This window comes from Erinaceus europaeus, chromosome X, assembly GCF_950295315.1.
Source record: "Erinaceus europaeus chromosome X, mEriEur2.1, whole genome shotgun sequence".
Classification (NCBI taxonomy): domain Eukaryota; kingdom Metazoa; phylum Chordata; class Mammalia; order Eulipotyphla; family Erinaceidae; genus Erinaceus; species Erinaceus europaeus.
Genome location: NC_080185.1, coordinates 37628139 through 37653435, shown reverse-complemented (window position 1 = coordinate 37653435; position 25297 = coordinate 37628139). Strand labels below are relative to the sequence as shown.

Genomic DNA, 25297 nt, shown 5'->3' with positions numbered 1-25297 from the left:
TCTCCCATTTGATGGGTTTCCTGGTTATCCTTCTGTAGTTTGCTTTTGATATGCAAACTTTTAGAGTCATATAATTCCATTTGTTTACTCTTGTTTTCTTTTCTCATGCATTTGATTCTCCAAATGTATCTTTGATATGAAGGTCCTGAAAAGTTTCACTGACATTTTCTTCTGTAAACTTCAGAGTTTCTGGTCTAGTATCCAGATTTATTTTATCCATTTTGATTTGACTTTGGTGTATGTTATTAGATGATGGTCTAATTTCACTTTTCTACATGTGTCTAATTTTCTCAGCACCATTTGTTCAAAAGACCTTCTTTACCCCACTGACTTGGTTTTGCCCCCATTGTCATATATTAGGTGGTTGGTTGTATATGCGTGGGCTTATTTCTGGGTTTTTGATTCTGCTCCATTGACCTATGTGTCCATTTTTATTCCCTAACATGCTCTCTTGATTACTATTGCTTTATAATATAAACTGAAGTTGGGGAACATGAGACCTCCTTTTTCCTCAGAGGTGTCTTGGCTATTCGTGTTTTGTTGTTGTTTGTTTGTTTGTTTGTTTTGAGGGGGTGCCATACAAATTTTTGAACCAGTTGTTAAATTTTTCAAATGGAAAATGCCACTGGGATCTTCATAGGGGATGCATTAAAATTATAGATTTCTTTTGGTAGAATGGTAATTTAAATAATGTTTACTCTTCCAATCCAGGAACAAGGAATGTTCTTCCACCTACCTGTGCCCTCTCTTTTACCAGTGTTCTATAGTTTTTATTGTAAAGCTACATTTCTTCCTTCATCAGATTCATCCCAAAATATTTTACCTTTTTGGGTTCAATTGTAAATAGAGCTGAATCTTTTATTTCTCCTTCTTCTAGTTCCTCATTTGTATACAGCAATGCTACAGATTTATGTGTGTTGATTTTTTATCCTGCTACTTGGCTGAATTTATTGGTTATTTCCTGAAAATGTTTGGATGAGTCATTGGGGTTCTCTGGGCTTATTATCATGTCATCAGCAAAGAATTATATTTTGATTTCTTCCTTTCCAATATGTACACCTTCTATATATCTTTCTTGTCTGGTTGCAATGGGGAAGAACACTAGAATTATGTTGAATAATAGTTGAACTATCTTTCCTTAGTTCCATTTTAAGGAGAAAATATAAGCTTTTCTCTATTGAGAATGATATTACCTATGTCAAAATGTACTTTATTATGTTGAAAAATTGTTCTTCTGTTACCAATTTCTATAGGGTTTTCATTATAAATGGATATTAGACCTTGTCAAATGCTTTTCTCAGCATCAACTGATTGACCATGTGATTTTTATCTTTCCGTTTTGTTCTTCTTCTGGCGTTTGCCCTTCTTCCGTAGCCAGTCAACAGGTCAGGTTGAAAGTTGTCAGGAGCTGCTTGTTGCTGGCTTTGAAAGTGACTAGGATCCATGTGGATTCAGTCAGCTAGGAAGGATCATCAGTTTCCCCAATGAATGGGTACTCACGGGATGCACCACGAGAAGGTCGATCCAATGCATCCCTCTGTTTTGTTAATATGGTGGATTACATTGACAGACTTGTGAATACTGAAGTATCCCCACTTCCCAGGGAGGAATTCCACCTGGTCCTGATGAATTATTCTCTTTATATGTTGTATTTGATTTTCCAAAATTTTGTTGAGGATCTTTGTTTCAATATTCATCAGGGAGATCCATCTATAATTTATTTTTGTACAGTCTTTTTCTGCTTGGGGGATCAAAATGTTGTTAGCCTCATAGAAAGTGTTTGGGAATGCTCTCCTGTTTACAATTTTCTGGAAGTGTTTGAGGAGAATTGGTGTTAGTTCTTCCCTAAAAGTCTTATAGAATTTGGTAGTAAAGCCTTCTGAGCCTGGGCTTTTATTCTTTTTTATTTTATTAGTAATTTAATATTGATTTACAAAATTACATGTCAACAGGGGTATAAATACATTCCATTCCCACCACCAGGTGAATCTTCAATCACCCCACTGCAAGCCAATGCAGTTCCCCTAAAGTTGTACAAATGAGCCAATAATCCCCACCTGTGGGGTGGGGGGAGCTTTGCAAGCAGTGAAGCAGGTCTGCAGTTGTCTATATTTCTCCCTCTCTAGCTCCTCCTCCTTCAATTTCTCTCTTTACTTTCAAATAAAATGGGAAAAAATGGCAAAAAAGAAAGAAATGAGCCAATGATCACCTCTACAGCTATATGTCTACATATATAATTGCCCCCTTTTTCTTCCTGATCCAATTTTCTCTTCCCCTCCAAGCCTCTCATGATACCATTACTGCCTCCTTATGTCTCTTCCTTTCCCTCCTCTTTCTCCAGGTGCTCATGGAGCTGGAGTTCAGAGCCCTCATTATTCTATTTCCCCCTATAAATTCTCTCCCCCTGGGAGTATGGCTCAAAGTTGTTTGGGGTCTGGAAGTTAGGAGTTCTGGCTTCAGCAATTGTTTCTTCACTGGACATGGCATTGGCTTTTTTTCTATCTTTTCATATTGGGGTAGGGCTCTGTAGAGGAAAGGTTTTAAAACACAGTGGTGAGGTCATCTGCCCAGAGAAGTAGATAGAATCATGGTAGCATCTGCAACTTGGTGTCTGGAAGTTGACAAGACATAAATTGAGACAAATGGTTAATAAACAGGAACCAAAAAAGTAGGAATAGAGCAGATAAAATTAGGGATTTTAGGGTAGAAGAAAACTTGAAAGTTCATTTTAGGCATGTTCTGGGGGCACACAGTTATGGTAGTTTGGCTTGAGTTTGATAGCTAACCTGAAGTTGGATAATAATATTGTCTGAGAAAATGGTGTCAGAGTAGAGAAAAGGGATAGAAAGTTGGCCTGTCAGCCCCCATGTTCAGCAGGGAAGCAATTAGAGAAGCCAGACCTGCCACCTGCTGCATCCCACAATGACCTTGGGTCCATACTCCCAGAGGGTTAAGGTATAGGAGAGTTATCAGGGGAGGGGATGGGATGCAGAGTTCTGGTGGTGGGAATTGTGCAGAGTTGTACCTCTCTTGTCCTATGGTTTTGTCAGTGTTTCCTTTTTATAAATAAAAAAATTTTAAGTTGGATTAGGACAGTGAGTAGCTCCCATTCTTGAAAAAAAAAAAACTGTGGACAAAATTAACTATTTATCTTCATTCACTTGACCCAGGACATAAGTAAAACCTAATCTTGGAGAAGTGAACTCTACAGCTTCCTAGATTTGGGCTGTACCTGAAATAAAGGGCTTACTTTGTTTATTGAGAAAACAAGTTTGAATGAGATTGAGTCATGCTTTCTTGCTTGCCAATGACAAATGTTTCCTTCTGCTCCCTTCTCCTTGCAGGTCTTCATGTTCTGTTCTCTACTTTTCCCTTCTTTTGCTCTTCCATTTTCAGTGTTCTAACTACAAAATTCAGGTGTTCACAGCCATGCATTATGATCACTGACATCTCAGCAGATGGCATGTAAACACAGAACTCAGTGGGCCAGAGCTTGGCCTCACAAGCAAAAGAGGCAAGCTTAGAGGGAGAAACTCCCACTGGTCCAAAAATGCCAGGAGTTCAGTCAATTCCCCTGGGGATACATACTTTCTCTGGTAGCTCAGGATTCATCCAAATGGAGAAGGAATAGAGCAGAGCACTAAGAAAATGAGGAGTGGTGACTGGGCTTGAATCCAGCTTCCAATCGTGCATTAAGAAACCCATGGGCACTTGTCAGCTTAAAGTAGCCAACTTTAAGACTTTGTTCTGCCTGTCCAAAAATGTTTCCATTACAGTCCACTCTCTCTTCTTCTCTCCTTCCATCCCCCTCTCACATCTTCCTCCCCTGCTGTCTGAACTTAACAAGGAACTATCGGTTCTTACCCAGTATTCTAGCAAAATGAATTTAAAGAAATGTCTTCTTCCCCTGGCCCCTGACCATGTCCTCTAAAACAGAGCTTCTCAAACGAACTGTGAAGCAAGGCCAGTTTTTTTCCCCTTAAATTTTCACAGATCAATTGAAGTGCAATAAAAATAGATTTCTAGGCAGCATGAAACAAAACATAATATATAAAGTGGAAGCCCAATTAAATGTCTGTTAGATTAAAAGTTGTTATGCTGGGTCAGGCAGTGGCATACCTGATTAAGTGGTGAAGCAGGGCTTCAGGGGGAAAGCCAGAGAGACGCCTGTAGCCCTGCTTTACCACTTATGAAGCTTCCCCCTGCAGGTGGGGACCAGGTGCTTGAACCTGGGTCCTTGCACACTGTAATGTGAATGCTTAACCAGTCAAGTGTATCACTGCCTGACTCCATATGACAACTTTTAATCTAACAGAAACTTAATTGGGTTTCCACTTTATATATCATGTTTTGTTTCATGCTGCCTAGAAATCTATTTTTATTGCACTTTAATTGATCTGTGAAAATTTAAGGGAGAACTCCCTCTTTATCTCTCCCTCCCTTCTCAATCTCTATCCAATAATTTAAAAATAAATAAATAATTGTTGTCAAATTACTATAAAGCTATAGGATAGTTTACTTTCAATTTCCTTTCTTTTTATTCATATAACAAAGTATTAATTATATTAGGTATTATATAGTTTAGCAGCCAGAAAATATACTTTCAGAATACAAAGTGAATATTTATACAAAGAGGTGATTATTTTAGAGTCAGAGTGAAATGGCTTGAAATCTTGATTGTGCTACTTATTATCTAGGTATCAAGTCAGTGCCTAGTTCAATAAGTTAATGACAACTCTAAGACCAGTTTTTTCTTTCTCCTTCATTTATTTATTTGTTTGTTTATTTATTTGTTTACTTATTTTTGTGGTAGGAGCTGTGCTCAAGCCTCGATTGTGCACATGTCAAAGCAACACACTATATAAGTGAGTTATTTAACCCATTCAAGATGTAGCTTTCTTTGTTTTTTTATATTTATTTATTTTCACTTTTGTTGACCTTGTTTTCTATTGTTTTTATAGTTACTGTTGTTGTTATTGATGTCATTTTTGTTAGAAATGAAGAGAGGACGGGAAGACAAAGAGGAGGAGAGAAAGATAGACACCTGCAGACCTGCTTCACCGCCTGTGAAGCGACTCCCCTGCAGGTAGAGAGCAGGGGGCTGGAACCGGGAGCCTTATGCGGGTCCTTGGCTTCTTGCCCCTTGCACTTAACCCACTGCGCTACCACCGGACTCCCAGATGTAGCTTTCTTAGCTATTAAAAGTTAATGCTGGGACTGAGGAGTGATCATACAAATTACCATTTAAGACCTGAGTTCTAACCCTTAGTCTCCATAAGCAGGGGGCAAGCTTTAAGTGTGCTGGAGCAGTGCTGCCAACATCTTTCTATTTCCCTCCACCTTCTCTTTTCCTATGTTAAAAAGAAAAAATAAGTGGCCCTCAAGAGTGGTAGAATCCTCAGTCAGGTACCATACCCCAGCAATAACCTTGGTGGCAATAAATAAATAAATAAATAAATAAATAAATAAAAATAAAGTTAATGCTAACATCTTCCTAGTAGGATCATTTTTGTGAGGCCTAAAAAATATGTCAAGTGCTGAATAAAACAGAAATAGAAATGACTGTCTCTAATTTAGTAAATCTGACATTCTTTTCTGATTTAGATTAGAATGTATGTATATGTCCATGTGCTTCTACACTTAATTGTAGTAAACCATCTTATTATCTTCTCTTTTTTTAACTTTAGAGTTTTACTGAATAATGATTTACAGTACAGTCTCTTTTTCCTAGCACTCCCATCCCAACCCCATAGATAACCTCTATAGTTCTCCCACAGTCTTAGGTATGGGGTAACATTTCTTTTTCACATTTGTATGTTTAATTCTCTATATTTGGCATAGGAGTGAAACTGTTCTGTAGTTGTCCTTTATCTCCTCACTTGCTCCACTAACCATAATTTTCTCCAATTCCATGCATTTTATCTGAAAGAACACATTATTATCATTTTTATTGCTGAATAATATTCTATTAAGTATATCCACATATATACATATTTATTTAATAATTATTAACAAGATTATAAAATAACAGTGGCATAAATCCATACAGTTCCCACCACCAGAGTTCCATGTCCCATCCTCTCCATTGGGAACTTCCCTATCCTTTATCCCTCTGGGAATATAGACCAGTATTTTTTTTATTTATAAAAAGGAAACATTGACAGAACCATAGAATAAGAGGGTACAGCTCCACACAATTACCACCATCAGAACTCCATATCCCATCCTCTCCCCTGATAGCTTTCCTATTCTATCAATGGGACTACATCAGATACATCAAATTGAAAAGCTTCTGCACAGCCAAAGAGACCATCACACAAGCCAAGAGACCCCTCACAGAATGGGAGAAGATCTTCACATGCCATACATCAGATAAGAGACTAATCACCAAAATATACAAAGAGCTCAGAAAACTTAGCAACAAAAAAGCAAATGACCCCATCCAAAAATGGGCAGAGGATATGAACAGAACATTCACTACAGAAGAGCTCCAAAAGGCTAACAAACACATGAAAGATTGCTCTAGGTCACTAACTGTCAGAGAAATGCAAATAAAGACAACATTGAGATAATACCTCACCCCTGTGAGAATGACATACATCAAAAAGTACAGCAGCAACAAATGCTGAAGAGGCTGTGGGGACAAAGAAACCCTTCTGCACTGCTGGTGGCAATGTAAATTGGTCCAGCCTCTGTGGAGAGCAGTCTGGAGAACTCTCACAAGGCTAGACATGGACCTTCCATATGATCCAGTAATTCCTCTCCTCGGGATATACCCCACTGACTCCATAACACCCAACCAAAAATATATGTGTGCACCTATGTTCATAGCAGCACAATTCATAATAGCTAAAACCTGGAAGCAACCCAGTTGCCCAACAACAGATGAGTGGCTGAGAAAGCTGTGGTATACATACACAATGGAATACTACACAGCTATGAAGAACAATGAACCCACCTTCTCTGACCCATCTTGGATGGAGCTAAAAGGAATTACATTAAGTGAGCTAAGTAAGAAAGACAAAGACAAGTATGGACCAATAATTTTTATGGGGTACATAAGGTGGAAGGTCTGGCTTCTGTAATTGGCAGGTCGATCCATACCCCTAGTCTGTTTCTATCTTTCCCTAGTCAGGTAGGGCTCTGGAGATGTGAGACTTTGAGAAACATTGGTGAGGTAATCTGCCCAGCGAGTCAGGATGGAATCCTAGTATCCCATAATATTTTTATCCAGTCATCTGTTGAAGGGCATTTGGTTGTTTTCAAGTTTTTGCTATTGTGAATAAAGCCACTATGAACATGGGAGTACATATACACCTTAGTATTAGTGTTATTATACCTTTTGGGTGTATGCCTAGTGGTGAAATTTCTGAATCATAAGGCATTTCCATTTGTATTTGCTTAAATTCTCTCCATACTTTTCTCTATAATGGCTGCACTAATTTGCATTACCACCACCCACCAGTGTAGTAGAGTTTCTCTCCTTTCACATCCTCTCCAACACTTATCTTCTCTTGTTTTATTGATTGAGCCCACCCTCACAGGTGTGAGGTGGAATCTCATTGTGTTTTTAATTTGTATTTCTCTAATGATGAGTGAACTGGAGCATCTCTACATATATCTGTCAGCCATGTGTATCTCTTCTTTAGAGAACCATCTATTCATATCTTCTGCTCATTTTTATTTGGATGTTCTTTTTCTATTTGTTGAGTTGTATGTGTTTTTGATCAATGTGTGATATCAACTACTTGGCTGAAGTCTAGGGTGCAATATCTTTTCCCATTTACTGGATTTCCTGTTTTGTCCTATGGAATATTCTTTTGATGTGTAGAAGCTTTATAATTTGATATAGTCCATATTTGTTCATTTTTGGTTTTGTTTCCTTGTCCATAGGGTAAAGTATCCAAATACATATTTAATGTCCTGAAATATTTTACCAATGTATTCTTCTATGTATTTTATAGTTCCAGGTCTAATATCCATATCTTCGATCCATTTTGAGTTAATTTCGATGCTTGGTGTTAGGTGGTAGTCTAGTGTCATTTTTCTGCATTTTGTAGTCCAATTCACCCAATACCATTTGTTAAAGAGACTTTCTTTTACCCCATTGGGCATTTTTTGGCCCCCTTTGTCATATATAAGGTGCTTATACATGTGTGAGTTTAATTCTAGGCTCTCCATCCTGTTCTATTGGTCCATATATCCATCTTTGTTTCAGTACCACAGTTTTAATGACTGTTGCTTTGTAATATAAATTGAAACCAGGATTTGTGGTGCCTCTATTTTTCTTCTTTTTCCTCAAGAGAGCTTTACTATTCATGTTTTTTTTACAGTTCCACACAAATTTTTGGATAAGTTGTCCAATTTCCCTGAAACATCCCACTGGGATTTTAATAGGGTTTGCATTGTATCTATAGACTGCATTTGGCAGGATTGCCATTTTAATTATATTTACTCCCCCAACCCATGAGCATGGTATATTCTTCCATTCTTTGTGTCATACTTTATTTCTTTTTAAAACATCTTATAGTTTTCATTGAAAAGGTCCTTCAACTCCTTTGTTAGACTTATTCCTATGTATTTTTATCTTTTTTGATTCAATTGTAAATGGGATTGTTTCCCTGAGCTCCCTTTCCTGCGGCCCATCTTTTGTATAAAGAAATGCACATTAATTTTGTAACCTGCTACTTTACTAAATTTATTGATGATTTCCAATACGGTTTTTTTTTTGGAAGCGTGTCCAAGGTCCTCTAAGTATAACTGCATATAATCTGAAAATTATGATAATTTAACTTCATTATTATTAAATTCATTATTTCCAATCTGAATTCCTTTAATATCTCTTTATTATCTGATTACGATGGCAAGAACTTCTAGCACAACGTTGAATAGAAGTGATGAGAGTAGGCAGAGAGTTTCTGATTTTAGGGGAAAAGCATTCAACTTTCCACATTGAGTATGATCTTAGCCATGGGTTTGTCATATATAACCTTTATTATGTTGAGGATTTTTCCTTTCACTTCCAATTTTTGAAGGCCTTTATCATAAATGGATGTTGGACCTTATAAAATACTTTTTCTGCATCAATTGATAAGATCATGTTTTTCTTGTTTGTTTTTTGTTTGTTTGTTTGTTTTTATTTAAGAAAGGATAAATTAACAAAACCATAGGGTAGGAGGGGTACAGCTCCACACAATTCCCACCACCCAATCTCCATATCCCACCCCTTCCCCTGATAGCTTCCCCACTCTCTATCCCTCTGGAAGCATGGACCCAGGGTCATTGTGGGTTATAGAAGGTGGAAGGTCTGGCTTCTGTAATTGCTTCCCCGCTGAACATGGGCATTGACTGGTCAGTCCATACTCCCAGTCTGCCTCTCTCTTTCCCTAGTAGGGTGGGTCTCTGGGGAAGCAGAGCTCCAGGACACATTGGTGGGGTCTTCAGTCTAGGGAAGCCTGGCCAGCATCCAGATGACATCTGGAACCTGGTGACTGAAAAGGGAGTTAACATACAAAGCCAAACAAACTGTTGAGCAACCATGGACCCAAAGCTTGGAATAGTGGAGAGGAGGTGTTAGGGGGATACTCACTGCAAACTCTAGTGTACTTCTGCTTTCAGGTATATATTTTGCAGTAGTTTATGGATACGTGTGAACATATGCTCTCTCTCACAGAAACAGGTCTATATCTAGATTTTGGGACTTTGTTAGAAAGTGAACCACCTGAGATGAAATTAGAGTATACTATGAAAGGAAAGGTTTCACCCGAGTAATGAAGCTGAAGGGTTGTCATTTCACACTTGAAGTCTCTGGACACAGTCTGAAGTGAAGCATGTTGAGGTGGCAATCGTTGTGTTGGTTAGGTTGTGATCAGCGGATGCAGTATTATTTGATATGGATTGGGAGAGGCATACGGGAAAGTGGGCCCTATCCAAGGGTTCCAGGACTAGGGGAAGTAGAGGCTCTATAGTGGAGATGTGAGGTTCCTGCTCTCTTAGGGTTCAAAAAGACAATCGATTGTTGGTATGCATGAGACTCCTTCTGTTTCATTTGGTTTAAATCCCCCCTGCTTAACACTATTCTATTTCATTCTATTTACATAACCGCTGTTAACAAGCACTACCCTCCCTCCAGGGCATTGGTTCAATCCCCACTGTTTCATGATGTTTTTTGCTCCACCCCCTCTCCTTGTCACACCCTGATCCTCTCCTTGTCACACTCTGATTGTCACCAGTCACTTTTCTCTCCACCCTCTCTATGTCACATCCTGTTTCCACCCTACTTGGCAAGTATATATAAAGACAGCATTGTGAATTTTACAGTACTTGAGTTTAGCTTAGCTTGTCTTAGATTGTGCTGCGTCCTGCATGAATAAAGAGATACTGCCTACAGCTCAACCATGAGTCCCTGGTCGTCTGTTACCCGCCCGTGAAGCCAGCCCGGCGAAAACAACATAACCCGGAGAAAACAACAATCGATAGTTAATGTTATCATCACATTATTTGGTAATTGGGTTAACTTTGAAAAGTCCTTTTGTTAGGGTTTGCTGTACAGTACCCAGTATCTTGTATATAGCTGTGCTATGGGTTGCTTCTGATCTACTTGGTTTAGGCTTTTGAGAGAGTCCACATATCAAATACACAGCCTATATATTAAAAAGACTCAGTCTGGGTTTTAAAAAACTTCGAGACATACAATTAATTTTCCCCCTCTCATATTAATTAACTAGTGATTTATATGTCTACATTTTACTAGGAGTGTACATAAACACCATTCCCACCACCAAAAGACTGTGACCCATCCCTCCCACCCACTCCCATTCCCCACTGGCCCAGGAAGCTGCATGTCTACCCCTCACCACAGGGTTTTTACTCTGGTGCCCTACTTACAGTTTGGCCAGGTCCTGCTTTTAGTTTCCTTTTCAGATCTTCTAAGTCAACTTCTGTTGATGAGTGGGATCATCCCATACTCATCTTTATCTTTCTGACTTAGCTCACTTAACATAATTCCTTCTAGCTCTGTCCAAGATGGGTCAGAGAAGGTGGGTTCATTGTTCTTGATAGCTGCATAGTATTCCATTGTGTATATATACCACAGCTTTCTCAGCCACTCATCTATTGTTGGGCACCTGGGTTGCTTCCAGGTTTTAGCTATTATGAATTGTGCTGCTGTGAACATAGGAGTACACACCTCTTTTTGGTTGGGTGTTGTGGAGTCCTTGGGGTATAACCCCAGGAGAGGAATTACTGGGTCATATGGAAGGTCCATGTCTAGCCTTGTGAGAGTTTTCCAGACTGCTCTCCACAGAGGCTGTACCAATTTACATTCCCACCAGCATTGTAAAAGGGTTCCTCTGTCCTCACAACCTCTCCAGCATTTTTTGCTGCTGTCCTTTTTGATGTATGCCATTCTTACAGGAGTGAGGTGGTATCTTAGTGTTGTCTTAATTTGCATTTCTTTGACAATCAGTGACCTAGAGCAGTTTTTCATATGTTTGTTAGCCTTTTGGATCTCCTCTGTAGTGAATGTTTTGTTCATATCCTCTGTCCATTTTTGGATGGGGTCATTTGCTTTTTTGGTGCTAAGTTTGCTGAGCTCTTTATATATTTTGGTGATTAGTTTCTTGTCTGATGTATGGCATTTGAAGATCTCCCATTCTGTGAGGGGTCTCTTTCTTTAATAGTTTTCTTGGATGTGCAGAAGCTTTTCAATTTGATGTGGTCCCATTGGTTTTTTTCTGCTTTAGTCTTCCTTGCAATTGGGTTTGATTCATCAAAGATTTCCTTGAGGTGTAGGTGGGAAAGTGTTTTACCAATGTTTTCCTCTAAGTATTTGATTGTTTCTGGTCTGACATCTAGGTCTTTGATCCATTTGGAGTTGATTTTTGTTTCTGGTGAGATAAAGTGGTTCAATTTCATTCTTCTGCATGTTACAACCCAGTTTTCCCAGCACCATTTATTGAAGAGAGCCTCCTTTTCCATTTAATCCTATGGGCCCCTTATCAAAGATTAGATGTCCATAGGTGTGGGGGATCATGTTGTTTCTATCTTTCTTTTTGTTGATAAGGTGAATTACATATATTGACTTGTGAATGTTGACCTATCCCTGTTTCTCAGGGATGCATGCCACTTGATTCTCTTAATATATTATTGGATTCTATTAGCTAACATTTTGTTGAGGATCTTTGCATCAATGTTCATCAGTGATATAGGTCTATAGTTTTCTTTTTTGGTGGAGTGCTTTCCTGCTTTGGGAATAAATGTAATATTAGCCTCACAAAATGTGTTTGGGAGTGTTTCCTCTTATTTTCTGGAAGAGTTTAAGAAGAATGGGAGTTAATTCTTCTTTGAATGTTTTATAAAATTCATTAGTATAGCCATCTGGACCAGGGCTTTTGTTCATGGGGAGGCTTTTGATTACTGTTTCAATTTTTGCACTAGTGGTTGATCTGTTAAGTTTATTTACTTCTATTTGTATCAAGGTTGGCAGTTGGGATTATCATAAGAATGTGTCCATTTCTTCTGAGTTGTTGAATTTATTTTTGCATAAATTTCCATAGTAGTGTTGCATGATGTTTTTAATCTCTGCCTCAATCTGTTGGAATATTTCCTCTCTTGTTTCTGGGTGACTTTATCATTGATCTCTCGTTTCTTAATGAATGTATCTAGTAGTTTATCTATTTTATTTATCCCTCCAAATAGCCAGATCTTGGTTTCATTAATCTTCTTGATGGTCTTCTTGTTTTCTATTTCATTGATTTCTGCTCTGATTTTAACTATTTCCTGTCTCCTGCTGACCTTTCAGTCTCTTTCTTGCTCTGTTTCTAGTTGGTTCACTTGGGTTGTTAGATGGTTTATTAGTGACTTCTCTATTAATGTGGGCCTCTATTGCTATAAAATTCCCTCTTAAGACTGCTTTTGCTATGTCCTATAAGTTCTGATAACTGGTTTCTTCATTTTCATTGATATCAGGAAATTCTTAATTTCTTTTTTTTATGTCTTCAATAACCTATATGTTATTCAAAAGTATGGTGTTTACTCTTCAATGTTTAGGGGAGTTTCTTTTCTTTTTTTTCTTTCTTTTTATTTTTGTGATTGATTTCTAACTTCATACCATCATGGTCTGAGAAGATGAATTTTATTATTTTAATATTTGTATATTTATTTAGGCTGTCTTTGTGACCCAACATCTGGTGAACTCTTGAATATATGAAAATATGTGAATGAACTGTGTGGATATAAAAAGAACGTATATTCATTTCTTTCTGGATGGACAGTTCTGTATATATCTGTTAGGTTCATTTAGAACCACTATTTCTCTGTTGATTTTTGTCTGTATAATCAGTCTTTTGCTGTGAGTGGTGTGTTAAGATCTACTATTATTGTATCACTGTTAATATTTCCCTTAAGTTCAGTGAGTACTTATTTTATATATTTGGGTGCACTTAAATTTGGAGCATATGTTTTTATAATGGTTATGTCTTCTTGCTGGATTGATCTTTTCATATATTGTCTCTCTATATCTCTACTTACTTTCTTTTCCTGAAATTATATTTTATCTGAGAACATAATTGCTGTTCCTGTCCTTTTTTCTGCATTATTATCTTAGAACATCTTGCTCCATCCTCTTAGATTAAGTTTCTATTTATCTCTTCTTTGTATGTATGCTTCCTGGAGACTCACAAATGGATTGTGTTCTTTAATCCATTTAGCTACTCTGAGTCTTTTGACAGGCCAATTTAGGTCATTCACATTTAGGGTGATTATTAATATATGTGGTTGACATATCCATTCTAGTTTCATGTTTCAAGATTGTTTTAAGAAATTGATTATTTTCCCATTTGTTTCTATCTTTCATTTTTGTCATTCTTTATTATTATTATTTATTTATAAAAAGGAGACATTAACAAAACCATAGGAGAAGAGGGGTACAACTCCGCACAATTCCCACCACCAGCTCTCCATATCCCATCCCCTCCCCTGATAGCTTTCCTATTCTTTATCCTTCTGGGAGTATGGACCCAAGGCCATTGTGAGATGCAGAAGATGGAAGGTCTGGCTTCTGTAATTTTATGTGGATGAGTTTCTATGGTGATTTCCTTACTAATTTTGCTTATACTTTCTCTTGCCCTCTGCTCCTTGATCTGTATTGTGGTTACCATAACTGTAATAACTAACATATTGTACCTTAAAAAGAATTTTTTAAGTCTTGGACTAACTAGTATTTGATAGTACTGTTCTAACCATTAATTTCCTCTCCTATCCTATTTTGTTGTAAATATTTCTGTGGTGCTCTTAGTTCTAGTCTATTGCTATTCACCTCACTTAGAATGTATATTCCTTTGTTTCTTCTTTTCCCATGGGACTCCTGTCATCAATTTCTGCAAAATTGGGTTGATGATTGAAAATTCCTTTAGCTATTGAATATTTGAAAAGACCTTTATTTTTCCCTCATATTTTAAGGGCAACTTGCAGGATAGAGTATGTGTGGCTATCTGTTCTTATCTTTTAGTATTTTAAATATGTCATTCCTGCTTCACTTCAGACTGTGTCCAGAGACATCAGGCATGGAATGCCAATCCTTCAGCCTCATTACTCAAGTGAGACATTTCCTTTCATAGTATTCTATAATTCCATTACAGGTTATTCACTTCCTGACAAAGTCCCAAAACCTAGATATAAACCAGGTCCCATGAGATAATGCATATGTTCACATCCATAAATTAGAGCAAAATATATACCTGAAAACGAAAGTACACAATAGTCTACAGTTTGAAGTTCATAATGAAATGGTGTCTACTTAGACTTAGATACCCTCCATACCTATTTCCTATTATACTTCCCTCACTCACTCCTAAGCTATCCTTATCAAAGCAAGGGCTGCAAAAGCTGAATAAGGGCAAGAGACTCTCATACCTTAATGATGACTCTTTAGTCACTATCAAGCCACCCCATCATCTGGGGCCTTAGTCGGGGAGTCCTGAGATTCCCAAACAGATATGATGGGCCTAGACTTCGAATAAATCCCTCTCTCCATTGTTACCAGTCATCTATTTCAGGAATAAAAAAACAGACCCCTTTGTGGGCCCCCATAAGACCCTACCCTCAACCTGGATCAACAATGGTAGAGAATGTTCCATCCTCCAAAGGGAGGATGGACAACATACTCTATGTTACACTTGAGGAAGATGGGTCCTGATATTGGGGAAGCTTGGAATTTTCCTACTGATGACCAGGGAATGTGAGCTCAGGTCTATAGGGATGCAGAGGTTACATAGGCTCCTAAGCCAAGTATGGGCCCCAGATAACATCCAATCGATGAGGATTACAATCAACAGTATTCGCTATACCTTTCCCATATTTGGGAGCTAATCTCTTTCCTGATCCAGCTTTCTGGTCCTTCTGCCAGCCATGACATCATGTCCCAAGACAATAACTTGGATCCACCTGCATATCAGATTTCAGGCTCAGGGAAAAAAAAAACCTAGTATAGCCACAGGCCCTTTGGAATATAACTAAAATATGCCTACTAGCTATCTATAGAACAGAGACTCAACCCCAACTCTTCATCTGCACTATTCCAGTCTGTAGGTTCATGATTAGTCAACAATTTGTTTGGCTTTATATGTTAACTCTCTTTTCAGCCACCAGGTTCCAGATGCTAGCATGTTGCCAGCCAGAATTACCTGGACAGACAACTCCACCAATGTGTCCTGGAGCTCCGATTCCCCAGAACCCCACCCCACTAGAGAAAGGGCGAGGCAGGCTGAGAGTATGGATTAACCTGTCAATGCCCATGTTCAGCAGGGAAGCAATTACAGAAGCCAAACCTTCCACCTTCTGCACCCCACAATAATATTGGGTCCATACTCCCAGAGGGATAAATAATTGGGAAGCTATCAAGGGAGGGGAGGGGATATGGAGTTATGGCGGTGGGAATTGTGTGTTGTACCCCGCTTACCCTATGATCTTGTCAGTGTTTCCTTTTTATAAATAATATATATTAATATATATATATATATATATATATCATTCCTCTCTCTCCCTGCCTCTAGAGTTTATTAAGAGAAATCTGATAAGAACCTGGTAACCTATCTATGTAATTTCTTTCCTTTCCCTAGCAGCCTATAATATTCACTATGATATGTGTTAATGTTGGTCATTTTGTATTTAGGTACCTGGGTGTACACTCTACTTTTAGGGAGTTTATCTTCTGAGGATTGCCTAGTGAGGAAAATTCTCAGGTATAAGTTCCCTGCAGATAGCCTCTGTTACCTTCACCTTTTCCTCTTGCTCAGGAATTCCTGTCATTCTTACATTTGGTCTTTTGATGAGTCTGCTATTTCACAGAAGGTTGCTTCATTCTTTCTAAACCTTTCCTCTCCATCATCTTTAAATTCAATTAGTGGGCTGATTGTATCTTCTTGTTTAGATATTCTTTCCTCTGCTGTGTGAATCTACTTCCAAAGCCTGATAGTTGAGTTTGTATTGAACTCAAAAGTGTCTTTCACACCCTGCAAAAGTTTTTCTTTCATGCTTCCTTACTGCTTAGTGAATTCTGTTTGAAGTTCTTCTTTCACGTTTTCTAATTTCTTGAGGAACTTTGCAGCTCTTCCTTTGTGTTCTCTAAGTACTTAATAAAATATTCTTTCAATTTTTGGTTATACTTTTAAATACTGTACTTAGACTCTTGGAGAGACTTCATAATGAGTTTTCTGTAGTCTTTCTCTGATAGTCCCTCTATATCTAAAGTTTCCTGGAGTCCTTTAGTTTCATTTCTGTCTTTTTGAGTTGTCATGTTCTGAAGTTTGTGATATTTCTCTGTTGTTTGTCTATTTATTGTGTTGGTTACCGATGAGCCAATAGGTGTTGATGTTGTTGTTGTTATTATTATTATTATAACTAGATTTCCTTTGCTTATATATTAGGTTTTGGGGGTGGGTATTGGGGCTATGTTACTTGTTATTCCCTTGAACTGTTTTGTACTCTATAAAGTATGTATATATGGCTTACTTGTAGAATTTCAGTCTGAATTCAAGCCATGGGGGTTTGCTACTAGGTGGCAGTTATGTTTGAAGAAGTAGAGTTCAGTTTACCATTTGGCTGTAAACTTCCACCTATTGCCTTTTAGCTGCCATTGCTGCAAACTGTCCTCTGTGTGTCTGCCTTAGTTGTGGGGTGAGGGTGGGGGGCAGACCAGATGGGTAAGGAAAATCCCCTACTACTCTGGTATGACCATGCCACCAGTTCAGCAGATTCTTACCCTGAGACCATAAGTGAAAGCTCAGATATTACTCCCTATCACAGTCAGCACCTTGTGCAGCCTAGACTACTGTTACTCAGAGGCAAAAATTTGTTGCCAGAGCTCCCAATCTCTGGGTGCTTGGCTTCAATCCTGTACTACCTCTCACAACATCCACACATACCAGTACCCGCCTGAGGCCTCAGTGTCTTGTATGTCCCAGCTGCAGTTTAGTGAGGTATGTGGATTCAAAAGTCATCAATATTTTTTGTTTTTTTTTTTTTTGGGGGGGGTCTTTGCTGTTCATTGTTAGTCTATAGCCATGTCTCCCAGAAGACCAATTTCTTTCCTTTTGCCATCCCAGACTGGTGACAAATAGAAGACTTCTCACAGTCTGCACACACTTGGTATAATACTGCTCTAAAGGTCTTAAGAGGTCTTTTTTTTTTTTAATATAGTATTTGTTTAACCAATTCTTTTTTATCTCCACTGCACAAAGAACATAATATATCCTTAAGAACCATAATTATATTGATTGGCCAACCTTATACAGTTTATGCTAATTAACATAGAGACAGAACACCTTCCTGGCAGGGAGTAAAGAGAAGGTAGGATGTCAAAATTGCATAGCATGATAGAGAAGGCTTTTCAGAAAAAAACATATTTCAAGCAATATTGTGACTGGTGAGAAGGATGTAGATATATGAAGAATCGTGGAAAGTCAAGGTACTGCACAGGGAATAGCATAAGCCAAGATCCAGACCCTGAGTCAGAAAAGAGCTTGATATCTTCTCTGAGCTGTCAGAGACCATTTTAGCTAGAGCAGAGAAAGTGATAAATTTCAGATTGTGAAGGTTTTAGTTGGCATGGTTAAAGAGGCTCAATATTTTTTCAACAGCAACAGAAAGCCATGGAAGAACTCCAAGCAGGGGAAGGCATAACCTGAATTGTGCTTTAGAAAATCAGTATCAAATGGATTATCTTTTTGGCATTTAGATTAAACCTCAACATAATTGTTAATAAAAAAAAAAGAGATCAATGGTTATTTTCCCACTAATAGTGTTCATGTAACTTGTAATGATTTGTATTTTCATACAAATCCCACTGTACTAAAATGTCATGAAGTCAGGAATCAACTTTGATATAGCTTATCATTGTACCAACACATTCACTTAAAATATATTAAAGTACATTTGTCAGTTGGATTAGAGAGTAAAATAGTGAGTGAACAATACAAGAAACCTATAATCAATTGCATATTTTTAAATTAGTGCTTGTAATGGTGTAATCTTCAGCTCATACATTAAACCCTCCTAGGAATGTAGACTTGCTTCTAGAAAGACTTGTGTCTCATTAGCAATCTAATAATTTTAGTGCCCAAAATCACTCTGCATTTCTGTATCAAAGTATTACCCAGATGAGCAATTCAAATAGCTCTAACTGGGAAGGCAGCTTTCATCCAAATTGTGAGATAGATTCTTGTCCTTGGCAGCCTTCCAACCCTCAGTCAATTGCTTTTATCTTCCATATAGACAAGCCACCTTTCCCATTTCTCACTCATAATCTATCATAAACTCAATGAAAGTGACCCAACTTATATTGTCTCTGTTTTCATTTCCTTACAAAATGTGCCCTGAGAAGAGTATTTATTATATGAAGGAAATCTCCCCATAACATCTTAAAAATAAATGCTCTAGAAGGAATCCTTGGCTATATTTATTTCCAAGTCTTTATTGTGCACACTATTGGAAGGAAACTAAATTGCAGTATGTCTAAATCAAGAGAGATAGAATAATACTAAAGTCACTCGGTAATGATATTGTGGAATATACGCATATACTTATTGCACAGAAGAAAATGGAAAGGCACGCAATTAAAGAAGGACAAAAAGTCCTAGGATAACCTTAAGAGTTTATGCAATTGGCCCTACTACTACCTGGTAGAGAACATGGTGGAAATTTTGATATACATATTTCTTTTTTTTAAGTTTTTTTTAAATTTTCCCTTCTGTTGTCCTTGTTGTTTTTCATTGCTGCAGTTATTATTGTTGTTATTGATGTCGTAGTTGTTAGATAGGACAGAGAGAAATGGAGAAAGGAGGGGAAGACAGAGAGGGGGAGAGAAAGAGACACCTACAGACCTGCTTCACCGCCTGTGAAGCGACCCCCCTGCAGGTGGGGAGCCAGGGGCTAGACCCGGATCCTTACGCCAGTCTTTGCGCTTTGTGCCACGTGCGCTTAACCCGCTGCGCTACCGCCCAACTCCCTGATATACATGTTTCTTAATACTAAGTTAAATGGTTCTTGAAGAATGTGGTTTTAGGGACCAGAAGATAGACCACCCAGTAGAGTATATGCACCTTGCGGTGAATGAAACACTGGCTTCCAGCCTTGGCACCAAATGGGAGAATCATAGATAGTACTGGGGGAGCTCCATGGATGGTGGGGCAGTTCTATGGTATCTCTCCTCTTACTCTGTCTCTCCCTCTCACATCTCATCTTTTTTTATTCTTTACAATTTTCACTATACATTGGTGAAGTCCTCTGCCCAAGGAGGTCAGGTTGGCATCATAGTAGCATCTGCAACTTGGTGTCTAAAAAGCACTGAAATATAAAGCAGAAAAAATTGTTTAATAACTAAGAATCTAAAGATAAGAATATAGCAGATGAAATTTGGTGTCTTCATGTTGAAGGAAGCTAGGAAGTCTATTTTAGGTATATTCCAAGGGGCCCATGACTTTACTAATATTTGTCTAAACCCAACAGCTAAAATGCAGGTGGGTTAACAATATTGTCTGAGAAGATGGTGTCAAGAGTTAAGGATAGGACTAGAAAGCTGGATCAGGCAGAGAGTCACTCCCAAATATGGAAAAAGTATATAAATACCACTAACTTTAAACTCCATTAATCTGACCTAAGGTCCATGTCTACTTATATTTTGCACAGGAGCCTGTGCAATCTCTTCATCCCTGTCAGACTAAGCTCATAGTCCATGGTCATAGCTAAAAACATTCTAGGTTGCATTCATTTCAGGGCCAGTCTTCCTTGAGTGGCAGAGTATGTTGACCAAGCCTCTCTTTGGAGAGTGAGGCAGTTTCAACCATTCTTGTTCTACACTGAAGGCAATGTCCTAGAGACCCACAAGATGGTTTATGTTGTTTTTCCTGATGGAGATGACCAGTGATGGTAGAGAGAGAGATATGTTATAAGTCTAGGCTCATCATATCTATGTGGGAGTCCTAGGATCCCCTGACTAGGGTCCCACATGTTTGGGTGGCCTGGTAGTGGCAGAAAGGTCTATCATTAAAATGTGCCGGTCTCTTGCCCTTATCCAGCTTTTGTAGTCCTTCATCTGACTAGGTTAGCCTTAAAGTGATTGAGGGAAGTGAAGTAGGAAGTAGGTGAGGATGGTATCTAGGTGTAAGTAGAAAATATTTGGTTAAGTACTTTATAGTGTCTTTTTTGGGTCTTTCTACCTGCTTGCTGCACCCATTGAGTCACTGTAGACTATTACGCACTTTTATTTTAAGGTATATGTTTTCTCCCAACTTACAGATGCATGTTCACATGTGCTCTATCTCATGAGCCCTGGTCTATATCTAGGTTCTGTATCTTTGTTAGGAAGTGTGCCACCTGAAATAGAACTAAGGAGTATAGAACTCTTCTTATGGGGATACAGTTTTATTTCTCCCCTAGATAGGTATCAACATCTCACTCTCCTTCAAATTGTCATCTTCCTCCACCACAGGGCACTGGGCCCCCAGTCCCTGTTCTACCCCTGCCCTCCTTGCCCTTTTGAGTCCTTTAGTCTGCTAAAATAGATGACAGTTTACTAATGGTTCACTCTGAATTTACATCTGCCTATCTATTCCTTTACCAAGGTTATTTTATTGGCCACATTTCTTGTATATTAACATTCATTTTGTGATATTATGTATTATATTTTATCCACTTTATGGCAACTTTTTTCTAGTTAATTTTCTTCACATAGTGGATATTCTTGCTATATTTTTTACATGGAGTCAGCTCAATGCACAGTATCTTGCCTGACTTTTATGTATTCAACTTCTGTATTACTTATATTTGAAGGAAACAGTTTTTCCAGAACATACTATTGTAAGAATGACCTGAAGGGGTGGGTGAGAAACAGCTTATCCAGTACAGCATTTTCTTTGCCATGTTTGAAAGTCTAGATTTGAACCAAAGTACAGCAAGGGAATAAATACCATGGAAGACACCAGGGGATCTCCATGGCTGGCACAGTTGTGCTTTCGTACAAGAGTTCATTTCCTGACCATGTGGTGTTTGTTGTGTTGTGTTGTGTTGTGTTGTGTTTGGGAAAGGATTTGGGTTTTGTTTTTTGGACTTGGACTGAGGACAATGTGTTTTGGACTTGGACTGAGGACAATGTGTTGTTACCTGTTCAGAAAGAAAGTCAAACAAAAGTTATGAACAAAGGAAAAGCCCTTGAAATGATATAATAAATGAAGAACAACTGCAATCCAGTGAACTGCTGCTCTTAGTCAGGATTTTCCTTCTAATTCCCTTTCTGCCCCTTCTTTGTTTTGACTCCCTTAGCTTTGTTTTCTACCCACCAGAGATGTTCAGTGGAAGTTCTTCTGCACTGCTAGCTTTATAAAGTATTAAGTGAGACTTGGACTTAATATTCTCACCCACAGTTTACAAGCAGTCAAATCAAGAAGTTAAATCAAGAAAGTTTATAAACAAATAAAAAGTCTTAAAATGTTGTGATAAAAGGCAAGCACAATAAGGAGCCAGAAAATTGTCACCCTTCCTGGAGAAGTGGTCTACTAATATTTTCCTTGAACAAATATCTGAGGTCCTTTTTGCTCACCCTCTTAGTTTCAAGAGAAAAGTGATCACTGCTACTATGTTAGTATCCTTGCTGAACATCTTGGGAGACCTTGACCTGTTTTCTATATACAGTAGATTGTGTTTACTCCTACCAACTATAGAACTTAGAATATACTATGGAAAAGATAATAGTTGAATCCTGTTGGAATGTAAACAGGTTAAGTGAGTACTCCTAACTGCTAGTCAGCACTTCTCTCCTATTTTTCTTCTACAAGTAATCTTCCCACATTCATTTTTCCTGTTTATCCTGCAGGTTGGAGGTAATCATTCCTGTTGCATTATTTTATGTATTTGAATGGGACTCAAGAAAATACTTTCATCTGTATCTGTGCAGTCAATCAAGAAAAATCTAGGAAGAGTTTATGAGCAAGTAAAATACCTTGAAATTATGATAGGAGAAAAGCAGAGGGGTAGGGCAGTAGTGCAGCGGGTTAAGTTCACATGGCGCAAACACAAAGAACGGCTTAAGGATCCTGGTTCCAGCCCCTGGCTCCCCACTGCAGGGGGATGGTCACTTCACAAGCAGTGAAGCAGGTCTGCATGTGTCTATCTTTCTCTCCCCTTCTTTGTCTTCCTCTCCTCGATTTCTCTCTGTCCTATCCAACAACAACATTAATAACAACAACAACAATAACCACAATAAAGGTAACAAAAGGAGAAAAAAAACTCCAAGAGCAGTGGATTCACAGTGTAGGCACTGAGCCCCAGCAATAACCCTGGAGGGAAAGAGAGAGAGAGAGAGAGAGAGAGAGAGAGAAGCAGGACTAGAGCCAGCCAGCTCCAGCCTTTTATTTTAAAAAGGTCTCTTAGTATTCCATTTCCTACCACATTACTGGCTTTTGTATGGCCTCTTAAATCCTGGGTGCCGGGGCTCACGCGGGGTGACTCTCAGCAAGGAAGGTAAGCTTACCGGTTCTCCCTCGCTCGTTCAAGAGACGACATGAAATAGAGACAAAAGACACCGGGGAGAATTGGAACATTCTCAACTCTCAGTTTATTCAGGGGTGGGCTTGGATATATAGAGAGAAAGTTAAACAAAGAACATTTTTCAAATACATCAGAAATTACAGGTTTCTTAAAGGTCAGTTTGCCCCTATGGTAGGGGGCTAGTATGACAAGAATTGATGCAGATACATAAAGGTCAAGATAATTAGTCTCCTGATGCAAGCATTTAATTACCCAGAGGTGTTTGGGAGGAGAATAGGGGTTGAACCAGTTAAGGCAAGATAGAGAGAAGATAAGCAAGGTTTGATACAAATTAAGGACATCAAAAGGCATTGCTAGGAGTGTGTGATAAGGTCTGTTCTCCTATGTAATCAGAAGGTGAGGTGAACTTTTAGTAAATGAACCTTAAAGCAGGCAGCCATGTGGCCTGCCGCTAGCAAGGAGACACTGTGAGATCTCTGTGGGCTTGAAAGGCTAACAAGGCAAGCTTAGTCTGGAAGACTTTTTCCCTCTTGGCTCACCTCTATGACAAGAGAGACTAACAAGCAGGGTGTCTTTCCAGACCTCCATCCAAGGATGGGAGAGCTCCCCTAAGCTCTACCAAGCTTTCACATAGTCCCACACCTGGGTATTAGTCAATAAACTCTGTAGTATTGGTACTTTGCTTAAGTTAAATAAACAGTTGAGTGATTTTTGTATACCTTTGGTCTGTATTCATGCATGCATATTGCCCACAGAAAGTAGCCATATTCTGACCATAGTAGCTTGCTTGTGAGAAGAGAAACTGATGAACTAGCAGTCAGTCACCTCACCTTAGTGAGCATTTATTCTCCCAACATTCTTCTTTCCTACCAGTACAAAGTGAAATGAAATGTGGGGAAAAGTATTCTGTATTTTTCATACTAGAACTATGTGACAGTAAAAAATAGTATTTTAATATTAGAAGAAAGCAGAAAAACTGGAAGACAGATAACACCTACAATTATTTTTAAAAAGTGGACTCCTAATAATACTCCTAACCCCAACCCAGCTCTGTTGTGTTTAACTCTCTTATATCCTGGATATTTAAAAACAATAATGCATACAGTAGCCTATAACCAAAGTCTAAGAAGACAATATAATTGTGAAGATAGGGGGAACAGAGTGGTAAACTGATGGAAGTCAGGAGAAATTGTTTAACCCGGTGGCCAGATAGTAATGCACGTGATAGAGCAGACACTTTAAATGCTTGAGGGCTCCAATTCAAGCCCCCAATATCTACCTGCAAAAAAGCTTAACAAGTGGTGAAGTGTTGCTGTGGTGTGTTTCTGTTTATCTCTCTCCCTATCTATCCCTCTTATCCCTCCATGTCTCTCATACTCTATTAAAGAAAAAGGGAAAAAATGGTAACTGGGAATGGTGGAGTTGTCTTGCAGACACTGAATTTCAATAATAACCTTGGTGGTGGCAAAGGAAAAAAAAGAGAGAAAAACATGGTTTGAATAAAGGATAGGAGTTGAATGACCCAGGACTAATATTGTCTTATGTCATTATTTTAAGAACTTTCACTTGTCTATCACACTTGTTAAACTTCTATGCATGATGTTATAGCTTCAGACTTTCAGGTGAGTATATTGATATAGAAATGCTCTTAAATATCTGAAGTGTTAATAATACTATAGAGATGAGTAACAACCACCCATGGGGCAAAATAAAGAAAGAAAGAAAAAAAGAAAGAAAGAGAGAAATACAGAGAAAGAAAGAAAGAAAGAAAGAAAGAAAGAAAGGAAGGAAGGAAGAAAGGAAGGGAGAGAGAGAGAGAGAGAGAAAGAAAGAAAGAAAGAAAGAAAGAAAGAAAGAAAGAAAGAAAGAAAGAAAGAAAGAAAAATAATAATTGGGATTTCACCAACTAATGGGGTAGGAATTTACTGGCTTGCATTCACCTGTTTCTATTCTCATGTGGTTTAAAACCTTTTAAAATAAGTATTACTTTATTCAGTTATCAGTATGTTAATATAAACTTGAAGTTATAAAAGAGATCTCAGTTTTGGAGAGCCTTTGCAAATAAAGTAATGTAACAGAATTAGCCAACACATATCCATAAAAGAATGAACTGGAAATGATAAGAACAACACTAGGAATATGAAAAGTAAAAAAAATGAAGTGGAGTTAGAGTTATTTGGCATATGATTATGCTTCCCCCTTCTGACAAAATTTGTTTAAAGTCTCTTTGTAGGTTTTATTCCAAAAATTGGGCACC

General features: G+C 38.2%; 1 protein-coding gene across 3 annotated transcripts in view; it reads left to right on the top strand.

Annotated features, from left to right (window-relative positions):
• Window positions 1–25297, top strand: part of GRIA3 (glutamate ionotropic receptor AMPA type subunit 3) — a 460874-nt gene that overhangs the window by 308344 nt on the left and 127233 nt on the right. The window lies entirely within an intron of this gene.